Consider the following 9157-nt stretch of genomic DNA (forward strand, 5'->3'; position numbering starts at 1 on the left):
AGGGAATATTGGAATAACAAGTCAGGCTGAGCATCGCAGGAGAGCACAAGGGTGGTCGGTGTTATGCTCAAGGTTGATGCATTAGGATTTTTATCTTCTGTATTTTTATGTATCTGTATTGTTGTACTTGTCCAGTGCACAGCACTAAGCTGTTCTCACATCTTTGAACAAAATTCCTCTCTGGGCCTGAAATTCAAGGAGACCTCACTGCTCAGGGCCCCAAAATCTGTAAACAACGGAGGATTGGGAGGAGCAAGTTTGGGGTGGGTGACAGCATCACCTGAAGGGGGAATTGGAGAATTGGAGCCCAATTTGTTCATAAAACAGAACTTACAAAAGATGAAGATCTCGTGAYTYKGGGTCYATTTTGGRTGTAGCCTCAGGAGGAGGCTTTGCCTGCCCTCAATGCACCAGTAGGCCTGGATTAAATTTGTCTRTTTTCATTCCCTTAACTTTGTCTGGCCTSTRTTYCAGGTGAGCCTTGTTTTAGGCACAATGTCAATGGCAGAGCTCAGAACAGCTTCATGATTTCAGTAATTGAGGCGAGGAAATCATCCTGTTCCCTTCTGGTTCCCCCAAACCCAATCTCAGATATTGGTTATTAGATCAGRTGATTCCATGACTCCTCTTTCCTCACAGAATCTGCCCCTTATGAAATGATTCCGTTTAGCAGACTCGTTTGTGTCACTGCATATTGCTTTTCATTAAAATTTCATGGGGCTTTTATTTAACACGCACTGGAGCCTTGTTTGTGTGGGACCTGTTGAAAGCAAAGTGGATTAGGCCGTTTAAGCCATGTATAATCCATTCCCTATGGATTTCTGTTCCTCCTTTCTGTTCCCTGCCCATCCATCCATCCATCCMTCCCTTCACCCTGCACAGAGCTGGGCTGCAGAATAAATTAGCAATGCTTTAATTGCGTGATAACCAACGTGTTCCAGGCCTCTCCTCAGCTGAGCTCCAAATTTGCTCCTTTCTGAAAGCCCAGTTTTGGCTCTGGAGCGGCGCCAGTTCTCGTTTGCAGGAGCTGGCTGCTATTTACATGGAGATTTGTGCTTTGTTTTTGGGGATGGAGGGCAGGTGCTGATGGGTTTCAGGCTCAGATTTATTCCGATGTGTTCAGCTGAGTCAGGAAGGCAGGGCTCGGGTYAGTCCTTGCCTTTTCCAGGGGTTTSTTGTGTTTATTCCCACACAGCACATGGGTTTAGGACTTCCATTGAATTTGGGGAGGATTTGGTCCATTTGGGGCTCCACACTTTTGCAGAAGCGCTGAGTCTGTGATGATTTAATGCCCAATCCCACCATGTGCTCATCAGCATCCCGTTTGTCCCACCCCACAGTGCAGGGAATTCATGTGGGATTCATCTGGGGAAAAGCGCTGCATCCATCCCCGAGCTCGTTAATTATAGACTCAGCCTGTGGTGGCAGGGAACAGGGGARTTCATTTCTGCTGAGAAATGTTCCCGTTCCCACACATTTTTAGGGGGAAAATAGGGAATTTCAGATGCAAATGCACCTTGGAATGGTGCAGGGGAGATGGCACATTGCTGCTTTAGGCAGAATTATTGAGGGCAGTAAAGCCCTTGCAGCATCCTCCTCCTGCAGGAGATGGTTTTTTCCCCCTCAATTTCATCCATTAATTGGCTGGAAATGTCCAGCTTTTCTTTTCATGCTCTCTCCGCTTCCTCCTGATGTGTCATTTGGCCGTGGGATTTGAAATCATTTCTCTCAGCTCCCTCCTCAAGCCCCTGGCTTTGGCATTTTTGTGCTCCAAAAGATTTTTTCAAGGCTGTTTCGGTGCTTCCTTGGAGAGCAGGAATCTGGTTTTGGGGAAATTGCAACTCCTGCTCAAACCTGACCTTTTCAGGGAGTTAATGAAGGGATGGGAAGCTCAAAATTGATTGTCAGGAGATGGAGGAGCCACCGGTGAGGATTTGGGGTGGCATTTCCCAACTGACATTCCCATGGGAATTTYTGCCGTTTCCTGACCAAGGCAGGATCTGCAGGGATTAAATCCACTGTGGAATATTTGGGGATGAGAGGAGCCAACACCCAGCAGGAGGAGATGCTGCAGGAGGGCAGGATGGAGCTATTGTCATTGTCATTGTCATTGTCAGCTGCAGAATGATGGATTTGGGATCTGCAGGAATGCTGAAGGCAGGATAACTCCTGGTTCCTGCTTTTCTTCTTCCCCTCCTGAGCTTCAAAGGTGCAGCAGGGCCCTTTGGAGGAGCTTGTGCTGCTGGAATAGTGCAAATGAAATGGTTACCGTGTGTGCTAACAGGTTAATTGTCACTTCGAGCTGCTCTTGATTTTCAGCTCCTTTATTCTCTGAAAGGTGATAAAATAAGGCCAAAAAATCCAGCGGCATTTTCCTTTCTAAGCCTTCTTTCTCCGGGCTTCTGAAATGTATTTATGCACAGGGCTCCCTCCTAACAAAGGCCTCTTTGAGGGTCCTGTGGTCGGCTAACATTCCCTCCTTTCACATGAAATTAAGGCCTGTGATTTACTGCAGTGACCTGAGTGCTCTCATTTACAGCCAGACGGGCTTTTTTTCTTTCCCTTTTTTTCCCCCCCATTTTTTTCCTTTTTTTTTTTTTTTTTTTTTTTCTTTTTTTCTTTCCCTTTTTTTCCCCCCCATTTTTTTCCTTTTTTTTTTTTTTTCTCCTTTGAGTGGGGAATGTTCTCTGTGCCCCCATGGGTTCTGTAGGCATTCAGACACCCTGGGCTGGTGGCACTCAGCTCCCAGTGGCTGTGCTGGATCCTTGGGCTGAGTGTCTTTCCTTTTCCTTTTCCTTTTCCTTTTCCTTTTCCTTTTCCTTTTCCTTTTCCTTTTCCTTTTCCTTTTCCTTTTCCTTTTCCTTCCCCTTCCCCTTCCCCTTCCCCTCCCTTCCCTTCCCTTTCCCTTTCTTTTTTCCCTTTTTTCACCACTGAAGGAAGGGCACAGATTTATTTATTTTAATTAACCAGTACATCGATTTTGTGTAGATTTTCTCAGCTCTGCGCTGGTGGAGGGCATGGAGTGGAGACGAAACTCTGGAATGGTGATTTCACAACTCGCTGCTCAGTATTCTCGAGGAATAATCATTTTCCTTCCCAAAATTCAGCTCCACTCTCTGCACCACTCCTGTTASCATGGCAGAGATATTCAGGAGCCCAGAGCTGGTTTTAGACCTTTTTCCACCCAGACCAGGGATGTGCAGCTCAATTCCCCCACGGCTCCATCCTTCCCTGGAGCGTTCCTGAGGTGCTCCTGCTGTCCCCAGCTCCTTGCAGGAATTTTTTGACGGATCCCTGTGGAATTTATGGTGGGATTAAATAGAAGACATTCAGATTTTTCACTTTGCAGCYAGAGGTTTTTATAAAATAACACATATTTTCAGGGCGTTTCATAGAGAATGTTATTTAAATCAACAGGGCCATGAAATTTTATCTTTTCTTACTGAAGAAACCCTACAAAACCCCATTATTTTTTGCAAGGCCACTGGTTACCCACAGGAGAAACCCTGCAATGCAGATGGTTACCAAAATCACCAAGTATAGCACAAGATTTGCCTTATTCTGTAAGACTTGTTAACTAAAACACATATTGGATCCTCTTGGGCTTCTTGCAGGAAAATCTGATTTTCTAGGTGGATTTGGCAGGAGGTTTGTAGGGTATCACACAATATGGGGCTTCTTCYACCCCTGCTGCCACCTCCCCCTCTCTCAGCGTTTCTCCCAAAATTGTTGTTGCTGTRGAAAGCCCAGGAATCTTTTTCAGTGGAAATTCTTTATTCCACTTTGTTGTAAGGAGAGTGATGCTGTCAGGGCTGCCCAGTGCAGTTTGGAGTTTCCTTTTTTTCCCTGAGTTTTTTTGGTTTTTTTTTTTTTTTATTTTTTCCTGTGGGATCTGCTTTTTCCCTAGCAGGTGGTGGAGGAGGAAGGCTGGGCTGCTACCAGTCCCCAGTGGGAATGTGAGAGAGGATTCCATGAAAGCCTTGTTTAATTGGTGACTGTCTGCACTGATCAGGCTGGGTTTGAGGAATTCCATAGGAGCCTCTCCTGGGAGCCACTTTATTGCAGGAAATATAAATTGAAACATTTTTATTGCAGGAAATTATAGATATAGATGTAGATACAGATGTAGATATAGATGTAGATATAAATAAACATAAATAAATATGAATATAAATAAATAGAAATAGAAATAGAAATGGAAATACGGGAACTTGCACAATCAGGGAAGTGCTGCCTGGAAAAAAGGCCAAAACTGGAATGGGGAAAAAGGCATTTATTTCATTTTTTGAATCATGATGGAGTTGTTGTTGGGTGCAGCTCCCAGCCCTGAGCGTGGCATTGCTTTGCTGATATCTCACCCTTCCTTTAGGCCGATCAGCCCTAAAAGAACAGATGGAAATGCTGGKTTTTTTGCAGATTCTCAGTGTGAAAGGTGGGCTGGTGGGTCAGGACAGGCAGCACAGGGGGGTTGTATCTCTGCTCGTTGGTTTTTGTTGTATTTGGCATTCATCTCCAGTTCTCTGGGCAGTGAGCTGCCCTTTCTCATTGCTCTCCGTGGCGCTCACCTTTGTTTTTTGGGAAGTTTTTTCACCCGGGTTTTCAGTGTGCTGCTGGCCCTGCAGTTGTGCTGCTCTGTCATTTTCCGTCTCCTTTCCTTCCTCTCATTTTGATCTGTCCCTGTCGATCTCATCCTTTTCTCTGGTGCAAACAAAACTCCCTTTGTGCCCACAAAGCCGCCGTGCCAAATATTTGGAATAACTGCAGCGCTGCACGAGTGGATGCAAACCGTAAAAGCGCCASTAAATTCCTTTTAATGCCATCCTATAACAACAAGAATTCCCAYTTTAATAACTGGGGCAGTGGAAAGGCTGACCCCGTGCTTTGATGCAGCCATTAACTTGCTTGGCTTGGCTCAAGGATCGTGTGTTTAACTCGGTTTGTGTTAATGATGCTGCGCTCGTTAACGGCCCAATGAGAGCTGAGCTGCTCCTGCTGCTCTTCCTGGGGTGGATTGTCCAGTTACCTGCATCCCTGTCCACTCCTGTCCATCTCTGTCCATCCCAGTCCATCCCAGTCCATCCCTGCTCCATCTCTGTCCATCCCTGTCCATCCCTGCTCCATCCCTGTCCATCCCTGACCATTCCTGGCCATCCCTGCTCCATCCCTGGTCAATCCCAGTCCATCCCAGTCCATCCCTGGTCAATCCCTGGTCAATCCCTGTCCATCCGTGTCCATACATCCCTAGTCCATCCCCGTCCATCCCCATCCATCCCTGTCCATCCCTGTCCATCCCTGGTCAATCCCTGTCCATCCCTGTCCATCCCTGTCCATCCCTGTCCATCCCTGTCCATCCCTGGTCAATCCCTGTCCATCCCTGTCCATCCCTGTCCATCCCTGTCCATCCCTGTCCATCCCTGTCCATCCCTGTCCATCCCTGTCCATCCCTGTCCATCCCCGTCCATCCCTGTCCATCCCTGTCCATCCCTGTCCATCCCTGTCCATCCCTGTCCATCCCTGTCCATCCCTGTCCATCCCCGTCCATCCCTGTCCATCCCTGTCCATCCCTGTCCATCCCTGTCCATCCCTGTCCATCCCTGTCCATCCCTGTCCATCCCCGTCCATCCCTGTCCATCCCCGTCCATCCCTGTCCATCCCCGTCCATCCCTGTCCATCCCTGTCCATCCGTGGTCAATCCCTGTCCATCCCTGCTCCATCCCTGCTCATCCCTGTCCACTCCCATCCATCCCTGTCCATCCATCCCCATCAACCCAGTCCGTCCCAGTCCATCCTTGTCCATCCCTGCCCATCCGTGCTCCATCTCTGTCCATCCATTCATCCATCCATCCATCCATCTCTGCCCATCCCTGTCCACTCCAGGGAAGAGAAGAACACTGGAACCGTGTGGGTCAGGCATTCTCAGCCCCACACACAGCTGAATAAATTGTTTGGGATTCATTATCAAATCACAGAAGATTCTGGGAAGGTTTTGTGTCATTTCCAGCTGAATTTCCTGGTTCCTCCTTGGTAGAATSCTGCCTGGCCTTGGACACTTCAGAGATSCTATTTCTGAATGCTTTCCCTGTGGGCCCAGGAAAGAAAAGGCTTCAAACCCCAAAATGMCAGTGGTAATGATGAGTTGGTGACCAAGCTGTGGTTGTTTGGAAGAACTGGGGTAATTTTCCTGTCAGCAAATTAGAAGGCATTTTGTTGGGCTTGGGGTGGTGCAAAGAAATGCTTGAACTCTCTGAGTGGGATGTGGAGAGAGGAGCAGGGGCCTGTCCTGCATTTCTGATCCCAACAAAGATCAAACTGGTGGATCCAGCAGGGAAGGCAGTGCTGAATCCCAGCTGGGCTGGGTTGGGTTGGCTTTTCCCCTTTTTTTTCCTGGAATTCCACAGGAATCTGCTCTGGCATTTTTGGGGTCACAGTGCCCAAAATGAGGCCGTTCTTCYGATAGGATTTGCTGTTGGTGCCAGCTCTGCCTTCTGGTTTGGGTTTATCCTTTAGGCTTGACCCAAGCAGACCAGAAGCAGTTTAGAATAAGGGGACAAATTTTTCATTCCCACCCAATAGCTCTGGAATAAGGAATGTTGATTATTTTACCTCTCTGCTCTGCCTTTTGCAGCCCTGCTGTTCTCTCCTGGGGAGGGGCCACATTTGTGGGATTTCTTTGTGGGACACAGGAATACAGGGTGGCTCCAAATAAACCCCTCCAGAGTGGCAGGGAGCTTTCCAGCCCCTCTGTGGTCTCCATTCCAGCAGAGCAAGCAGTTGTTAGTGGCAGCAGCAATCTGTCCCAGAGTGGCAGAAATAGCAGTGGSAGGGCTGGGGCTGCAGCTGCTCCTGGAGAAAAATGTGGGGAGAGAAATTCTGGAAAAGTGCTGGGCTGRGCTGGCTGCTGCCTCCTTCCCTTCCTCCCTTTGTGCATCTCCCCAGAATCCCAGAATATCCTGAGCTGGACCCACAAATATCAGCAGAGTGCAGTGCTGGCCCTACAGACACCCCAAAATCCCATAGCACTGGTGCAGCATCAGTTCAGGATCACTCCTGGGTCTCCAGGAGAAATTCCTGATGGGTTTATTCCTGATGGATCAATTCCTGATGGATCAATTCCTGATGGATCAATTCCTGATGGATTCTAAAGATGCCCAAACAGATCACGTGGGAGTTCTGCTTTGCTTTGTCTCTACACAAGTTCAGGAGTGATGTGTAATTTAAGGCAGTAGATCGTGAGATATATTTAGGAAGAGCTTAAAGCTCTGCTTTGCTATGAAAGCCACAGGCTGGAGGACTGAAAATCTCTGAGTTTTTCTGGTTTGTAACACAAAATCCATGCTGTAACGGGGATTGAGTGGAACCAAATCATGGATGGGAGGTGGTTGAGCTGGAAGTTTTTGACCTCCATTCTGATGGAGTGGGCATCTCAAAGCTGTTGCTTTCAGTGGCAGAAAATGAAAATTGCATTTCCATCCTGCTGGGTTTGATGTCAGTTCTTTCTTCCTCATAAGAATGGGAACATAAAGTCCTTTTTGCCCTTCCATGGCCATTAACCTCGTGTTTTCTGAGCCTTTCTGAATTTGAGTGGAAAATTTGCAGTGATGGTTCCTGGCCAGGTTTGTTTGTCATTGACAGCACGAGTTTGCACTTGGAATTTTGGAGAACTTCACTGGAGGGAAAGAGGAAAGGGTTGGGAATGTCTGATTTGTTGGCACAAAGAAATTTGGGATTAATTTGACAGAAATAAAGGCATTTCTTGTCTGTCCTGAAGTGTCAGAATCCAGAGTGAATATCAGGGCTGAGCTCAGCCGTTCCTGACAGAGTTTTGCTTTTATTCCTTCTGGGATCCTTTGAAGGAGCAGATAAGCACAGTGGTGCTTTCTGACCTTAAAATATATGGTTTAAGAGGGAAAAAAAAACCCATCGATGTGTAATTCAGGAAACTGGCAGCAATCCCAGTTTTCATGGACGGTTACAAAGGATTATTTCATGTGCTTGGTGGGCAGGGGATGAAGGGAGGATGGCTGAAGACATGTTTCCYTTTTTTTTCTCTATAAGGAATGCTCAGTTCTCCACTTTTATTGCCACTGAAGAATGTCAGGGACATTGCTCATCCTGTCAGGATTTTTTTCCTGCAGCCCAGATCTTTTCTTTCTTCTTTCTGGCCTTATTTGCCCCAGTTTCCAGCCGTGTTTGGTTTATTCTAAAACAAATAATTGCAGTTACCTTTTACTGTTCATTCAATGAAATAAACTCAGTAGTTTTTGATTTGTGTGGGGTTTTTTTTCCCACTCTGTGTTGATAGATTTTTTTATAGGGAAAAGGTGAATGGGGTCCTGAATGGGGTTTTTTTGGGTGATGATGAGAAAAGGACTTTGAAAATAACCAAAGGACTGTAAATATTGAGGAACACTATTTATTATAAATTATTCAATGAAAATTGGAGAATTGGAAAATTGGAAAAAATAGAAAAAAATTTAATGCAAATTGTTGGGAAGAACCTGTTCCAGTTTTACCCATGGCTGCTTTCGTGCTGCCTGTCCACACACGTGTTGATGGGCACTGTTGTGTTGTTTTARAAKTTTTCTACTGATAAATTCCTTTTTYAGCCTGAAYTGACRGGCAGAGTTWGCCATGAATTGATGGTTCTCGTGTTGCTGGTGGGTTTTTTGCCCAKCTGTGGGTCTGGGTTGTGAAATGTGGGGCTGGGATACAAATCCTGGCTCTGATGGTGGAGATGGAAGGCAGGATATTTTATCTGGGACACTGAGTTTTGCATCTCGCTGCTCCCCGGGGATGTTTTGAAGCAAAGAGCAATTAATTGCAGGGTTTTTAGTGGTGCTGTCCTTGGTTTTGTCCTTCAGCAGAGCCCCTGCCCYGCTCCCTGCTGTGTGTCTGCCCTTGGTTTTTCTCATTTTTAGGACATTTCCATTCTGTTGGTTTTCTCAGAGGATATTTCCCTTCCTCCTGCCCATTCTGTATTCCATACCTGCTGTCCTTGTGCCATTCCCCACCCTGGAGAGGAGCAGTGTGGGAGGGCAGGAATTCAGCAAGAATTCTCAACTGGTTTGAAGGTCTTTGCCCTCACAGATCACTGAGCATCTCCTTCCTCCCCTGCTCCCTCTCAGTGGGCAGTTCTTACACTGTGATTGCAAAAAAA

The sequence above is a fragment of the Malurus melanocephalus genome, unplaced genomic scaffold, assembly GCF_030028575.1.
Source record: "Malurus melanocephalus ecotype Western Australia unplaced genomic scaffold, MMel_1.1 scaffold_574, whole genome shotgun sequence".
Classification (NCBI taxonomy): domain Eukaryota; kingdom Metazoa; phylum Chordata; class Aves; order Passeriformes; family Maluridae; genus Malurus; species Malurus melanocephalus.